General features: G+C 37.4%; 1 pseudogene; it reads right to left on the bottom strand.

Moving 5' to 3' along the window:
• Nucleotides 1–14,840: 14,840 nt before the first annotated feature.
• On the bottom strand, nucleotides 14,841–15,432 carry LOC149244815 (ubiquitin-conjugating enzyme E2 27 pseudogene; annotated as a pseudogene).
• Nucleotides 15,433–17,641: the final 2,209 nt, after the last annotated feature.

Raw genomic sequence — 17,641 nt, 5'->3', positions numbered from 1 at the left:
CTCAATCTCTTTATGTGTTTTCCAAACAAATCTCAAACCCCTTCTTATATCTTCTAGTTGGACAACAAATGGCCTAGATTAAAACATAATCAAAGGCTCAGATTGTTTTGGCTTGATCCATGGCTTTTTCTAGAGGTTTCACCCTTAATTAGATTAATACCCATTAATATTTTAATTTTCCTCAGTTTAGACTTAGGAACCCCATTAAAAATATTAATTATTTTAACAAAATCACTTCTGGGTGGAATTTCCAAAAAATCTTTCTTAGTTCCTTGGAATACCTATGCCCAATCCTCCCTGCAAAATTTGAGGCTTAGAGCACATCCGATGCTACCCCAAATCAACACTCCCTTTTAGCAAGGAATGTGCTCTAGCAATACACTGCCTCTCTATATACTGCTCTAACTGTGAAGCATCTTCTTTGCGCGGCTGATGTCTGACGTACTGTCCACCAACCACTATGCTGATGTTTCTACTGTATTGTTGCATTTGACACTACACTGCCAATGCTACATCTATACTACATCTCCCTCTGCATCTGTGTTATAGCTCATCGTTCCTCCCAACACTGCATCTGCACTACAACCCAATTGCTGAGAGAAGCAACTGAAAACACCCAAAACTTGACAAGTATCTAGTGGATACTCCTTGGTGCTAACATCCTAACTGTTGCTAGTCCCATTCTTCCTCTGAAGTTATTGCGTTGCTGAAGCTCTGAACTGTGCCTCCTCGGACTTCTTCCTCTTTGCTCTGTGCTACTCATTCTCTGGCTCACCTAGCCACTGCATCTATCGAATCAACAGACAATGGCACCAATTGAAACTCCACAATCCCACTACTACTAATCAAGGGCTCCCGTAGCAAGGTGATAATCCAAGAGGTGGGCTCCTCAAGGATCCTACTCATTTGTAGCTCTATCAAACTATAGTTCTATATCAGCCACCCTCCCTCCTAAAGGTATCTTGGTTGTCTTGGCGAACTCCTCATCTTGTTCGATCTTTGTGATTCCAACCTTGGGATCATGCTTCTCATCCTTATCCTTTTTCTTCAAAGGAACTTGGATGCATAATGGTCCATCTCACCACATATTAAGCACTTTACCTTGGAGATGTCATTATTTTGTCTTTGTTGCCCCTGTTGTCCCTTCGATGCAAGGGTTGCATTCTCCTCCTCCTCTACTTTGGGCTTTAACCCACTGTTGTTGCTTCTCCTATCAAGTTTGACCTTGAGCAAGCCTCTCCTTAGATCTTCTTATTTTAGAGTTTCCCACATCTCGTCCCAATTTGGCAATGTTGCCCTACCCGGGATACTGTGGACAAAGATTTGTCAATTATTTGAGATGAAATTTAGAGCTAGTGTCACTAACTCCAAGTCTTGAGGTGTATGTTCCACAGCTCACACCTCATCATCGATATCCTTCATTTTCATGAGGAACAGATCCACTCGCTCCCCCTTCTGCATCTGAGCAGATAACAACTTCTTCTCTAACTACATCTTCTACTACTTAGAAGATATCTAATACAATGTGGCCAAGGCATCCCACATTGATCCGGAATTAAACAGGAATGCAAAAAATTACAGAGATAACCATAAACACAGATATGCAGTAGAAATAATACTTCATTTCATTATTGTGAAATACTGAAATATGCTTACAAACAGTAATGGAAATAAACGAGCTAGGGCGATGGTAGCTTATCTCTGAGAAGAGATGTGATGCCTACATACCTCTGAACTATCTTAGAATGAGGCTTGAAGGCCTATTTATTGTTGAGAAACAATGGAAAACCATAAACATCCAAAAACCTAACCCTAGAAGATGAAACGCCAAACTGTGGGCCCTGTTTGGGTAAATTGGTACATCAACTTCCCAGGGTTGTAACTTTGGCATATGATATTCATTTGACGTGCACAATATCTTGTTAGAAAGACATATTTGAGAAATAAAAATTTGGGAAGTGCAACATCAATCCATGGACCCATGTTGCTCATAGTTTTCCCAAAAAACGTGGTTTAGGGCCTCAAAATCGCTCCGAAAGTTCAGGACCTGAAAAACTGCTAAAAATAGTAAGTTGTGCTACAATTAAGGAAACCGAAAATGCTAAGAGAAACAATCATGGGGGTCCAAGTGGACTTGGTAGGTGGCCACCAATATCCACCTGGATCATTCCTACCCCCTTAAGAAGCAATGGTCCCCATTGCGTTGAGTTCCTCCATGAGATGAGGAAACTTCTGCTGAACTTGGTCCCTGGTGAGCCACTTGCCTGGTGAAGGACTTGGCCTGCTTTGACAACTTGGTACAGTTGGATATTCTATGGGTGGGTGTTCTTGATCTGTGTGTCCATGATCCGATCAGTTGTAGCGTGTTCCATGCAATCTGGATTTAATTCTATGGGTGTAAGTTGTTCTGCAATGTCAGATTTGTTTAGTAATGGTGGAAAGAATGGTCGAAGGCAGTCCACATTGAACACTTGGTGCAGGCCAAGGAATGGAGGAATTTTGAGCTCCAATGCATTGTCTCCCACAGCCTTAGTAATGGTGTGAGGACCATATCAGAGTTGTCTCAGTTTCTGATAGGCTTGAGTAAGGTGTTCCTTTTGCAAATGCAACCAGACTTTGTTGCCTACCTGAAACTTGTGTGGCACCCTATGTTGATCATGTCACTGCTTGTACTTGGCATTTGATTTCTCCATAATTTCATGGACCTACTAGCGAATATGTTAGATGTGCTCAATGAAGCTGGTTGCCTTGTCTATTTAGGACTATACATGAGCCGAATCTGTGTGAGTAGCTGTAAGTGGCATGGCAACATCAATGGGGCATAGTGGTTGGAATCCCAAGCCCACCTGAAAAGGTTTGTGGCCAGTCGAGCTGTGAAGAGCTCGGTTATAGCTGTGCTGAACATAGGGGAGGCTCTCATCCCATGTGCGTGGATGCTTTGAGTTGTACATGCGCAGAATGTGTACAATCATCTTATAGACAACCTCTGTCTCGCCATCAGTTTGAGGATGGAAAGCTGTGGACTTAGTGAGTTTGGTGTTCACCATTAATCAGAGACTAGACCAAAATGTACTGAGGAATCAACTATCCCAATCTAAGATGATAGACTCTGGGATCCCAAAGTGCACCCACACTTGTTCAAAGAAGAGTTTAGCAGTGGCTTCTGCTGTGATATTCTTCTTGCAAGCCGCCATAATGGCCATCTTCGAGAACCTGTTGACGACCACAAAAACACAGTCATTTCCATGCTTAGTTGAAGGAAGGACTGACATGTAATCCATGGAGATGGATTCCCAAGGTCGACTGGGGGTAGGCAGTTTGGTATAGAGGCCTTGCTTCTTAATGGTCGATTTGGAAATGGCGTAGGCAATACATGATCTGATGTACTTCCTGACATCCTGTCGAAGATTCGGCCAACAGAAATAATTTTGTAGTATTGCCACCGTTTTCTCGACCCCGAATTGCCCAGCAGCCCGACTGTATTTTACTTCCCAAATCATCTTGGCATGCTCGCTTGAAGGAACACAAAGGTGACCCAGGTAGCATAAAAAGGCATCCTGGAGGTGAAAATCTGGAACATGCTGACCCTCCAAGAGTGTCTGGTATGTTTGGCTGAATTCTGGGTCGATTTTGTAGAGAAGTGGCCAATCAGAAGTCCCGTGCCCACAAGAGTTGAGCACGGTGGTTAACGCCATGATCGGAAGTCGACTAAGGCAATTTGCAACATTATTAGTGCTTCCCTTCTTATACTTGTTATTCAAATCGAACTGTTGCAGGTACGTAGACCACTTTTAATGGTGATCATTTTGCAATTTCCCTTGGGTCTATATGAACTGTAGAGGTCGACGGTCTATGTGGATGACTGTTTCCTTCCCCAAAATGTAATGCTTCCATTGTCAACAGGATTTCACAATGGAATACATCTCTTCGTCATAAGTGTGATACTTCTGGACTATGTCTAAAAGTGTCTCACTGTGATATGCCACTGGATGCCTGTGTTGAGTAAGGACTACCCCAATAGCATAGTCAGAGCCATCTGTCTCGACCTCAAATGGTTGTTGCAAATATCCTGACTTCAGTTCGATCTTACTGAAATATTTTACCCCCTTTAGTTGGTCCAGGAGGTCATCAATTCGCGGGATTGGGTACTTATTATAGACAGTGATCCTGTTCAACGCCCAATAGTCAATACAGAATCTCCAAGTCCCATCCTTCTTCTGTACCAACATGATCAGGCTCCCACAAGACGATAACTCAGACGGATGTGACCTTTCTGCAGCAGCTCCTAAATTTGCCTCTTTATTTCATCGTTCTCCAGAACGGAGCCCCGATATATTGGTCCATTGGGTAGTACTGCACTAGGTTCAAATTGATGGAGTGCTTGACCTGACAATGTAGAGGAACCCCTGCAGGGGAGGTGAAGATGTCCTCGTACTCCTCCATGACCTTGTCCATCTGTAGTTGTCGTGTGGAGGGGCCGTGTCTAGAGGTCGTGGCCACCGTCTTCTTCTTTCCTTGAGGGTGTATCATCAGGAAAACAAATTTCTTGGTTTTTGAAATGAGCTTACTGCATTGTTTTGTAGTAACCAAAGAGATGGTGGTGGGCAGTGCTACCTTCGGTATCCTGTACAAATTATTTCCCAATGTAACAATAACAGCACGGGGTCTTGATTCATACACAAGATGTCGCTTCCACAAGTATGGTTTTCCTAATAATACATCACAAACTTCAAAGGGAGTAATGTCACAGAATACCTCATCCATGAAGGGCTTGATGTTGTATGGAAGGCGACACTGCTGGCTCACACAAAGATCCCGTCCTTGGTGAAGCCACCCAATGGTGTATGGTTGTCGATGTGCTGTGGTCGGTAAGCCCATCCGCTTCACGACCTCTGCTGAAATAAGGTTCTTTTGGCTCCCGCTATCGACAATGAACTGTAGTGGGGAGCCCTTTACCCACATCTAGGAGTGTAAGAGACGCTCCTCCTCCTCTAGATCTTTGGGTTCCTCCTTCTGTATCTTCATGGTGGAAATGGTGGCATTGGGCTCCACATCGATAATTTGCTTCCCTTTATCATTCTCCTTTCCGGGTTCTGACTCAGAGTCAGAACATGCATGTGATTCTGATACCTTTAGCTCAGCCACCAATGACTACTCGGCCCGATACTCACTTGTCTTGTGAGTGGAGCTCTTATGGAACTCACACCATCTTCCCATGTCCTTTTTTGGATTCGTGGCGCTGTTATTTGCTTGCAACTTTGGCGGGTTTTCTTGGGCTGCCCCGCCTTGGCCTTTCCCTTTTTTCTGTGGTTTAGGGGAACCTTTCCCTTGCTTTGGATTCGCAGATCCAAAGTCTCGCTTCTTCTGTTTAAACTTTTGCTCGACCTTGACGACATATCGGTATGTTGTGCCAAGCGAGGAGATGTTCAGGAATTCTATTTCTTCCTGGATGTACTTGTGTAGGCAGCCACAGTATTTTAGTATTACATGCTACTCTGAATCCTTGATACCCAACTTTGTGCAAAGGGTATGGAAAAGATTGGTAAACTCTGACACGTCTTGGTCCCTTCCCTGCCGCAACATGGTCCACTTTATGTATTGATCCTCATAGCTTCCGACAAGGTAGTACTGCTCCTTAATGGCATCCCGAAATTAATTCTAGGTGGGTGTGGCTGAAAATAGTGAGCCAGTATTTTCATCCTTCTGCTCGCAGTAGGTTTCCCACCAGTCCTTGACGTGGAGGGCTACTTTGAGAAGAGCAAAAACAATCTTTTCCCGACTCGAAAATTCATGAACAGAAAAATAACCATCTAGCAAATTTAACCATTTATATACAACATTTGCGTCTATCTAACCCTCGAATATGGGGATTTCAAAATTAACTTGTACCTTAAAGGGCATGGCATTTCCAGAGTATCTGTTGGAAGTCGATGCATCACTTCTGGGTAGCCACTGAAGGATCTGGTCAAAGTTGTCCATCATCTCATTCCTTTGTCGCTTGAGGGCTTCTTCGAGCAAGATTTTGATAGGATCTCCTACACCCTCATCTTTCTTCTCATCCGCCATGGGAGGCTGTCGGGATTTGCAAGGCTGGTCTTACAAAGGTTCGACTAGCTCAAGCCCTAACTCCTTATATCGTGACCTCATTGGGGACATGCAAAGAAAAATAGAGAAAAAGAAGACCACTCTGATACCACTGATCCAGAATTAAATAGGAATGCAAAAAATTACATAGATAACCATAAACACAGATATGCACCGGAAATAATACTTCATTTCATTAATGTGAAATACTGAAATATGCTTACAAACAGTAATGGAAATAAACCAGCTAGGGCGATGGTAGCTTATCTCTAAGAAGATATGTGGTGGCTACATGCCTTTGAACTGTCTTACAATGAGGCTCAAAGGCCTATTTATTGTTGAGAAATAATGGAAAACCCTAAACATCCAAAAAGCTAACCTTAGAAGATGAAACACCAAACTGTGGGCCCTGTTTGGGTAAATTGGTACGTCAACTTCCCGGGGTCGTAACTTTTACATATGATCTCCATTTGATGTGCATAATATCTCGTTAGAAAGATCTTTCTGAAAGCTACAACATTGGCAAGAGAAACATGGGTCCATGTACACATGTGGCTCCTAGTTTTCCCAAAAAAATGTCGTTTAGGGCCTCAAAACGGCTCCGGAAGTTTAGGATCCAAAAAACTGTTAAAAATAGTCAGTTGTGCTACAATTAAGGAAACTGAAAATGATAAGAGAAAAATGGTGGGGGTCCAAGTGGACTTGGCAGGTGGCCACCAATATCCACCTGGATCACACATTTGCTTGGCGGTCCCTTTACTTGCAATGTGGCACACCACGTGATCCTTGACTCCATCCAAGATCATCCTTTTCACCTTAGCCACATCAGCTCTATACTTCTTCAGTGGATCTACATCCACCACGACAACTACCACATTATCAACATACATCTTGAGGGCATGCTCATCTAGAAGGAAGGTCATTCTAGCCTTCTAGATGGCATAATTGGAAGCCCTGTCCAACCTGTCTTAATCATTCAAACCATTGATTGCCATTTCCTTCAAAAATTGTCAAACAACTCCCTCTTTCTCCCTAATACATAGAACCTAGGCTGACTTATGCAATTCCTGATGGAGTTGGTAAGTTGTCGCTCCTCAGTTGCTGAGCAATTGAGAAATGTTGATTTCCTCAGCAAGAAATCACGGAGGAAGTATTCCCTCACTTTGATCCTCTTCTTTCTTATGACGTCTCTTTAGCCTAGCAAGGCTTCCCACTGAAAAATCGGCCTCCACCAACTACTCCTCATGCTAAGGCTTACCTCTACTCCCTCTGCCATGGAAAAAATTGAACTGGAAGCTCTTTGTCTCCGTCCACTCACTCGGAGAGAGACTACCCCGAATTTTGGCCCTCCGACTAGAAATATGCAAACCCTCTAGGTTTCAACTTGCTGCCTTCTGCAACTTTTTGATTTCCCCTTTTGCTCAATGTTGGGGTTTCTGGTTCTGCTCTTCTTGTCTCACCTCCACTAACTCCAATACCATGTGATAATTCCTAAGCTTGAATCCATACTACATCAAGCTGATGTTACTTCTCCTACTTGATTAAATCATGCAAGTTATTTATTGCGTTCTACAATAAATATTGAAACAAATACATCTGTAGCCTTGAAAACAAATACATTTGTAGCCTTGACTTAATAATTTACATATTGCGGAACCAAAATATTGAGAAAGAAATAAAATACAACACAGTCCAAGTCCGTGGAAAAACACAACTTGAGAAAACTAGTGCAAGAGCTCTGAGGGTTTATTATTAAGCAGGGGGGAAATTCTGAGTACAATTATATGAAGCTCATGTAGCAATCCAATACAAAGAGAATATTGAACAAAAGACTCGTGAAATGATATCACCCTCTCACTCGAGAATCATTGACTGATCATAGTGCTCAGGAGGCTCTGCGTCACACTCTGTGTGGCCTGTGTGTAGAACTACATCACCTTGGGAAACTTTTGCGTATCCCCTCCTAGGTATTACGGTGCCTCTCCTCTAGATCCTCTTTTGGCTCAGAAATCGACCTTTTGACTCATACCCTAGCTTATGGTAAGAGAATTTCGACTTCCCTCAGCAAGAACTCGACTTCCCCTCAAGGACTACGTAGCACTGCATGGGCCAGCGCCACCTTCCTCTCGATGTCTTTCCATTCTCCCTCTGCCTCGTACTCTCTAGAAATTCCTTCTTCTAGATTCTCACTTCTCCTCTGTTGCAATATCTCCTCAATCGATTTCCCTCTTAAGAGTTTCTCACCCACACACCCTTCCCTGACCCCACTCTCAATCAACAGCTACCATGTGGCGCTCCCTTGCCCACATCACCAAACTGTTATGATAATTCATTTTTATCGCTCCCTTCGCAATGGATTTACTCCCGTAATGGTAAAAACAAACAGTAATTTGAAAAGCTACCTTAAAAATCACTGTTAAAACTACAAATTCCTTTATTTCACTTGTTTTGCACCACTAGTACCAGCTTTTAGTTTTCTACATTGTCACAAAAACCAGACAATTGCTCAACAATAGTGATCTAATCCAATGTAATCCATGAGAGACCCCACTCCAGCATTCTTCAGTCAAGCTTCCCATTCGAGGTAATCCTAGTGTTGTTGTCCCTTTGTTTTATTGTTAAAGATCGAAAATGCCTCCTAAGAATACAACCCCTAAGGACAAGGGAAAGAAACCAGAGGAAAATCCCATGTTTCCCCTCCTTTTGATCTGGATCATATACCTCTAGTTGATGTACAATATAAAATCATTGAAACTAATTGTGAATTCAACTTGTTCAAACTTCACAGTTGGTTTTAGATCAATGTGATGAATTGAATCTATGGGAGTCTACCCTCCTTCAATTCATGTTCCCACAAACCCATCACTTCTATGAGTTAGTCTCTTGGTGTCAGTTGAGCTATGTTGTTATGCTCTTAACCTGCAAAGCAATACCCAAACATAGAATTTGCGAAGAAAAGATACCGAGAACACTGAATATGCGAAGAAAATATACCCAGAACACAGAATAGCAATGATTTTATTATTCAGAGAGAAATGTTCACAGGCCTCTTCGAGGGGGCAACCTCCAATAGAGCAAAGCTCGATTACAAAACAAGACACAATGCTCCTCGCAGGGAGTCTCTATCCTTTATATATGACTCATACATGCAATACCACGGGCCAATATCGTGGGTTTTATTAATACCATCTATCTAATACTACCGCCCATTTACCATCTATCTAATACTACCGCCCATTTGCAACTAACTGTGGTCCCGTCATTAATTGCGGGTTAACCACTTACAAATATTAATATGGGCTTTATTGACTCTTGACTATGACGTGATCCCATGACATAAATAAGGGGGTTAGGGTGGGACCCTAACATATGTACCCTCCCAAAGAGAAATTATGAGTCAAAATGGTGAAATTTTGATCAACATCACATTCGAATCCATATCTCAAATGCTTCAAGTGACAATCCCTAATTCTTCCAAGCCATTATTAGTAGACTCTCTCACAAAGCTCTACAAGAATTTAGCCTTCCCTCAGAGTACGAAAGGTATTTGAAATCTTTCTTCCTAAAGATGCCTAACTACCTAAAACAAACCCTCCATACTCATCTTCTATGTTCCCTGAGGTAAATCATCACATCATCTCATGCCTACTTGGTTATGAGTTGATGAGGCCATTGTTGGCTTCCTCTCAATTTTTACCACTAGTGAGAAACCTATTAATTTTAATTATTGTGAATTTATTGTAGACACAATACATGAGCAATTCACGAAGTTTCCTACAAAGGGAGATTTCAAATATTTTGTTATGTTAGTTTATATGTTTATTTATTATGAGGCAGACAAGTTTCCCTTTACTTTGCACAAGATGGATGAGCAGGGTAGTGCTCAATCAGTTATACATTGGACCTCTCTAGTTATGAAAAACACCACAAAGTTTACTCACATAATATGTTGATCATTTTTCATATATAGCTATTTGTCTGCTACACAATGATTTGGAGCCTTGGATTGGAGTAGATATTCAAAAAGTTTTGCATCTTAGTGATCATGTGAAGACATGTGACTGGTATTTATACCAGAATTACATCGAGATCAGAATCTATGGGTGTGAATTGCCACCCTATAAGCTACCAAAATTTGTTCCCATGAGACTATTCTCATTAGAATACATCATACAAATGATACACGTGGATGGCTTGCATTTTGTGGCAGCTAGAAAGAAGGCACTATTTAAAATAAAAGCTCAAATAGGACCTTTTGTGTGCAGTTGGTAAAGAAACAAATTTGTTGTTGAAGCAATTAAATTTCAAACTAAGCTTCACTTGGTCTTATGACGCTTTTGGTATGATTTCAAATTTGAGGGTGGAGCAAAAGACTACTCCTTACACACATACTCCTAGGTTGGAGATCAAGCAATATATGAACAAAGATCAATGGGACGAGAACACCTATTAGGAAGTAGAGGAGAAGATTTTTTCCACAACCACCTCAAAGACACCCATCTCTTAGGAGAAGCATGACAAAAGGCCCAGAGAAGAAGATTATTCTCCAATAACAGATATTGAAGCCAAGCAATTTTTAATCTACACTAAGAAGCCTGAAAAGAATGCATCACTAGTCTTTATAGAAGAGGAGGAAGGGTAGACTATAATAGTCCTGTTAGGTAAACATGCTTCAACAACATCAGAAGACATCTTTAAAGTTACAAGACAAGAGCATGATTTTCTAGGCTCTCCCTCTTCCTCTATTTCACAAGATCTTCCAAAAACACCACAAACACGTGACTTGGCTCAAGACACTAATGAGCCTAATATTTTTGCCAAGTATAGGGGAAAGAAAAAAGAGGAATGAGATGTTGAAAGCCATGACATACACACAATTCTAGAAACATACAGCTACATCACAGCATAGGCTCCTTTCAGCATTTGACACGGAGAAGGGGAAAATGCAAATAGCATTCCTTGAATCTAAAGTGCCAGCCCCAAGGACACCACTAGATTATAAAGAATCTATTTGCAGTTTTGATACACAACAGATCCATCCAATAGGTCAAATGGACATGCACAAATAAACGAGTGAGATAATGTATTCTACACTAACTAATGTTGCTATGTCCACTTCTAGGTTGCAGGTACAGTCACAAATAAAGTTGGAAAGCGTTTCATCCTTAGGCAAGGATGCTAGGATCAAGTCACTGAAAGACTTGGTGATCAAATTGGGATATAATCCCAAAGATGTAAAGGCAGCATAAGAGATGGTGAAAAGAAAGGATGTTCATATAGCAACATTAAGGGGGCACATAACAAGGAAAGCATTCTTGGAGCCTTTAAATTTCCACTTGTTCATCAGTCATGAGCTGGGACATATTTTTCATAATCAAGCCAACTTTATAGAAGTTTGCAGATGTCCATGAGGCCTATAGAAAATTAATTAAATTTTCTATCCCTACTTAAGATAGATGGGACAAGATCTATGAATTACATGAGTATTTTTTATATTCTACACCAAGGAAAACAACACAGAAAATTTGGAGGGTAAGTCATCAATAGTCATCCTCAGAAATAAAGCCAACAATTTGAAGATTCTTAAATTTTTGTATTATTTTTGTAACTAGTAAGATATTTTTAGGATCCTATCTTAATATTTTGAATCAACATATTTTGTAATATTTTTTGTAAGTACTTCATAATTTGAATTATGAAGGTTTGGACCTTGTTTTGAAGAAAAAGACTTGTATTGTAAAGAAGCTCACAGAGCTACCATTGATCAGATTTCTAATAATACAATGCAATCATTACAGGATTCTTGTGTCATTTTTATTGGTGAAGGGCATCTCTCTTTGTCAATTTGTTTTCTCTTTATTACCATATGTGATTCTAAAATTTGAATTATTCTAAGAAGATAAAGAATATACTTTTTTTAATGTACACTTTGTCTCTGGCTTAAGAATAGTTTTTATGTCTTCTACTGAAGATTAAAATCAAATTTCTTAATTGTTGGATCTCTAAATCTTTTCCTCTCCTTCACATCATAGATCTTAAAGGATCCAGTGAATTTTCCTAACCTACCCTCTAAGTTTAGCCTGTAAACTTTGTATTTGATCACCTCAAACCTGTAAATTTTGTATTTGATCACCTCAAACCTATGACTCTAAAACTGGAAGAGCTAGATTCTTAGTTTCCAAAGTGGTTATGTGGTTACCTCTGTGCAAGCTCAAAAATTACAAAGTGATACCATAATTTCATTTCCCTAGTTCAAAAAACTTTATTTCAGTAACATTTAAGATTTATTTTTCAGAAATAAATGTTTTGAGGTTGTAAAATTTGTGCATAATTGAAATTGTATTGAAATTGTGTGAGTAATACTATATAGATATGGCTCCTAAAAGAATTAATACCTGAGCTCATTGAAATCTGAATCCTCCAAATATCCTAGATAGAGAAATTGATTAGGAAGAAAAGCTTGACACAAAGTCAAGGGAGTAATAGTCCTCTGCCTAGAGCCAATTGTTTTCATGGGAGCTTTGTTACCATAAAAAAATATTCAATTTGATCTACCCTTTGAACTCAGTTTGTTTAGAACCAAGTATCAAATCTTTTCAGCTGAGTTAAGACCATAATTTTGAAAAACAAACTCTAGCAGTTTGAAAAATTAGAAGACCTAGTGACACCTCTAGACCAAGCTATCCTTAAAGTCTACATCCAACAATCTTTTGAGCTTTCATCCTTCTATTTCTTCTCCCATCACACAATTTGTACATCGTGTTTCCACTAGTTCCATCTCTTCAACAATTTCCACTACCTCCCCATCAACATCACAAACTATAATTCAAAATGATTTAATCCCTTCAACATCTACACCTCTTTATTTAGATATAAAATTTGAATTATTAATATTGCTTTCTCAATTTGTAAACAAGTTTTCCTCACTCATCAAATGTTGGTCTCAGTTGTGGATATGATATAGTTGTTCTAAATCTTGCACAAATACACTTTTAGTTAATCATGTTATTTTATTTTAAACTGGTTTAAACAGGTAGGTCAAGACAATGAATTATATTTTTGAAAAGTATATTTTTTTTAATTTTGCAAGATTTAGTTTAGGATATTGTGGGGCTTATCATCATGTATATAAACCCTCAATTTTGAGATTAAAGGGGGAAAGGGAAAATACTTAAAAACTCTCTAGTGATTGTGGAAATTATTTGACTCTCATATTTGTAAGCTTTTCAATTTGAACTATTTCAACTAGCTAGTGCAAGCAAACACACACATACATGATATTTTAATTTCCATGGTTACTTGGTATACATCTTCTTAAAGTTATATCACTTTGTTTTAGAATTATTCTAGAAATATAATGTTGTTATTTATATGACTTGGATTTGTTAATAAACAATGATGTTGCACTTTTCCCTTTATTGTATTAGTTATTTACATATACATTCTATCATATTTATCCTTCAATGACCTATGCCTTAAAGATAATTAAGATTTTAACATTTCTTGAGTGTTAATTTGAGACTCTACCACTAGGACCTATTCCAAATGGACATGAGAATTGAACAACCTTAATGTTTTATCTTTTCTTCCTTTTATCCATATATGCATGTTCAAATAATAATTTAAAATTTTAAGTTAGTTATCATTTTTAAGAATTTATAATTTTCATATATATATATATATATATAAATGGCTGACAAAAAACATAATGATAAACATTTCATAATATAAAATGTATATTATTATTATTATTATTATTATTATTATTATTATTATTATTATTATTGGAATGTATATTATTATTATTATTATTATTATTATTATTATTATTATTATTGGAGTGTGTAGCAAGATTACTAACCATTAAAATTTACAGCCATCTTACCATAAAGACTTGCGAGTTATAAATATGCTTTGTTACATTATTTTATGAAAACCTGTTTTCTAAAAATACTTCTTTGTGGACTTTTTGCCATAAATCTCATGAATTTGCTTTGGCCAATTCTTCTTTTACCTTGTTTAAAAAAGGATTTTGAATAAATATAGAGAGAGATGAAACACCTTGAAAATTTTGGGGCACTAGAATTGTGAAAAGTTTACATTTCAAACTTCTGATTGGAAAGAATGTCTATCAAATTTTGCACAAATTAGACTAGAAAATAAGCCTAAAAACTTTCCAAAACATAAAATAGATAGAAGAGAAAGTAATGCCTAAATATACCAGGTTTTGGAGTTTTTGGCTAGAATCCAATGAATTTTGTTTGCATTAATTCTTAATTTTTGTTATTTAAAATGACTTTTAAATTACATATATGGATTAGAAGTTGAAATACTCAATATAACATGACTTATTAATTAATTAATGGAACATTTTTAATTAAAAATTAAAATTTAATCCATATAACAATTTTTAATAAAAAAATAAAAAATTAATAGATATAACATTTCAATCTATTTTTTGTTATTTGAAATGCATTTTTGTTCAGTAGCTTGAAAAACACTATGATGCATTCAACATCTGCAAATAAAGCAATTTAAACACAATTTTTTAAAAATCTCCATATTGATTAAAATTAACCAAAAATTTTGTCTTTTTAAACTCTAAACATATTTTAAAATAAATCCTAACAAAATACCTAATAATTATTAACAAATTAATTTAACATTGTAAAAACCAATTCAAAATAAACATGACAGATACCTTATCTTTAAGATACCAACAGACTTACCAAACCAGTAAAATATGAAATGTAGCATCAGCTACTCAAGAGCTTCTCCAGTGCCATGTTTTCATCGCCACCACATTTTTCTAAAATACTTCTCACTGTATCTACAGGAAATCCCATATCTACCAACCTTTGTATCTTGTCTTCGTTATCAACATCTACTACATTTGCAAAAGCACTGGTCCAATTACGCGCAGTGCTTACAAATGCTTCATAGTCTGTAAGGTATTGCCGTGCTACAACCGCATCCTGAGGATCGTTGGGTTCTGGTGCTGAAAGCAAAGGCTTGCAAAGAAAGTAAGGCTGTATTCAATGTTAGTGCGGGCGACCACTTATCTTTGAGAATATCCAACCATATTGCTCCGCTTTCACTGCTGATATTAGGGTGCCACACTTTTGTCATAAACTGCATTTTTGGGGGCACAAATGGATACTGCTGAGGCACGCGAATGTCAACTTGAAAGACGCCCTCTTCATAAGGAGTACCCACAGGGCCTCTAATGCTCCCGCACAGGTGTGACACGTCATTATCGCTGCACACCTTAATCCTGATACCCGTTAACCCCGTATTTCTTTCTATCTCATTTATCTCCTTTTGTATCCGTCGAACGCCAAGCTCCATTGTTGCCGCTAAAACCCCAACCTCTAAATCTCAAATAAATAAATAAATAAGCAGTTGCTCTATGTAGCGTAGTGAAAATATAGTAGCGCACCTCCACTTTCTTCAAACAACTCAAATTCTTTGTTAGCGTCTCTTCTTTTTAATCTTTGTAGCCTACTTATATGGAGCCCCGTTTTAATCTTGGTGACCGACGCCCCTTGAAAAGTCGTAGCCGTCAAGGTGCTTAAATACATCACGACTTCGTATCTCTCTTATATTATTATTATTATTTATTTTTATTAAACCCAATTTTTTTAATCAATTTTTATTTAATGAAATTGGAAAACAAAAAAATTAAAACAAAATAATCCTAACATTTTGAAAGAAATTTTTAAAAACTTAAAATCTTAAAAGTGAGAAAATCTTTGACTCTTTCTATAATTATTTTTAAATTCAAGTAACCTACAACAATGCTAAATTTAATTAGCATAATAATTACTATTAAATCCAAACAACTTACAACAATGTCAAATTTAATTAGCATAAGGTGGTGGTTTTAACATAGGACATTTAAAACCAAATTAAAGCAATGGTATTTATAGGAGTCATTAAATTTAATTTAGTGCATTTTTACATAGAAGATTAAACAATTGTTCATTATAGTTGCTCGCTCAATTTTATGAATTTTTTTTTTAATCTCTTTTGGACTATTAAGATTATATAGGTTTTCATTTTGCAAAATCTTCATAGTTTTTACACTTTAATCTAGCTTTATTTTACTTTTAACTAAATTGCATGTACTCCTACCATGTAACTTTTTTAAGTTATATATATATATATATATATATATATATATATATATATATATACCCAACACAAGCAAAAAAAACATATAGTTTTCATTTTTTTTTTTAATTTCTAAACCTCATATACACCAATATCATATATTTGATTAAAAACTATAGTAACTTTTATATTAAGTTTTAAATATTAAATTTCTTTTCATAAATATATAATGTGGACTTTTAACTAACACTTTGTTATTTAAAACATTAAGTTGCATCAACATTTATGAAAAATATATAATATCTAAAATTTCGCAAGGACCATGCATACATAAGTTTTAAGAAAACATTATAATAATTCATAAATATAAGATCTTTGATATGTAGATTAAAAAGCTTTAATTATGAACTCTATGGTTTAATACGATAATTACCATTGTGGATAAAGGTTGTCTTCTTATATGTAAAAGTGACTTGGTTGATTTAAAAGGCACATCATGATAGCCTAAAATCAATGAAAATTAAATCATGGTGAACATTGATATTACACAACATGTACAAAGAATTTCATCTTGGCCTTTCCTATATAATAGGGAGTGAGGAAGTACAAGCATTAAAATGGGAGCTCTTGGCCTACTCGTCACTATAAGAGTTTTCTATAATGTGACTTTTAGGAAAAATTGGTCACTCGAAAAGTGCACTTTTCTCGCATCCCTCATTGATGTTGATGTGAAGTCATAGGAAATTCCAGTTGCCCATCTCCCCCATCCATTGGTGCCCATCTTCGTCACCTCCTTTAACGCCACTTTGCCAACCTTCGCCTTTTCAAATTTCTACCAGTGTCATTTTCCAAAATTTTCAAGCAAAGATCCCCTATTTCCCTTGTTTTCTGCTTGCTTGGAGAGGGGTTTTCCATTTTCTTACACAGGGGTGAACCTGTCTGTGTCGATTCATGTACCTGAGTGTCTATTTAAACACAGATGTAGAAAAATCACATACGTGAGTTGCATTATACTTGTCCGTACAAAGGAGTGTTTGTTTAAACCTCAGCCCCTTCTTTTGAGCTCGAGAAGGAGAATATTTGAGTTGTTGTCGTTGTCAAATCAATGAGTGGAGCAGAATGGTCGAACTCCTTGAGTGAATCGAATTAATGTTATTCTATGTTATGAGTTTTTATATGCCCATATTCAACTTATAACATGTCATTCACATAAAAATAGAGTTATATCATCACATAATTAAACTAGGGTTTCTACATCATGAAATTTTAAAGGCATACAGGTCATATTAATGGGTTCACATGCATAACAATGTTCGAAATAGATCAACTTATGAGCTTCCAGAACTATTTTTGAGGGCTTCTCACAATGATGTTCAAGTTGAGCATTACCTGAAGAAGAAGCATTCTCTAAAACCCTCCTCCCACATGTACCAAAGCAACCAGC

This window comes from Pinus tabuliformis, chromosome 8 (assembly GCF_031772625.1).
Source record: "Pinus tabuliformis cultivar Carrire ecotype Pingquan chromosome 8, CPIR1, whole genome shotgun sequence".
Lineage (NCBI taxonomy): Eukaryota > Viridiplantae > Streptophyta > Pinopsida > Pinales > Pinaceae > Pinus > Pinus tabuliformis.
Note: the sequence above shows the minus strand (reverse complement) of the source record. Positions and strands in the feature narration are given on the sequence as shown.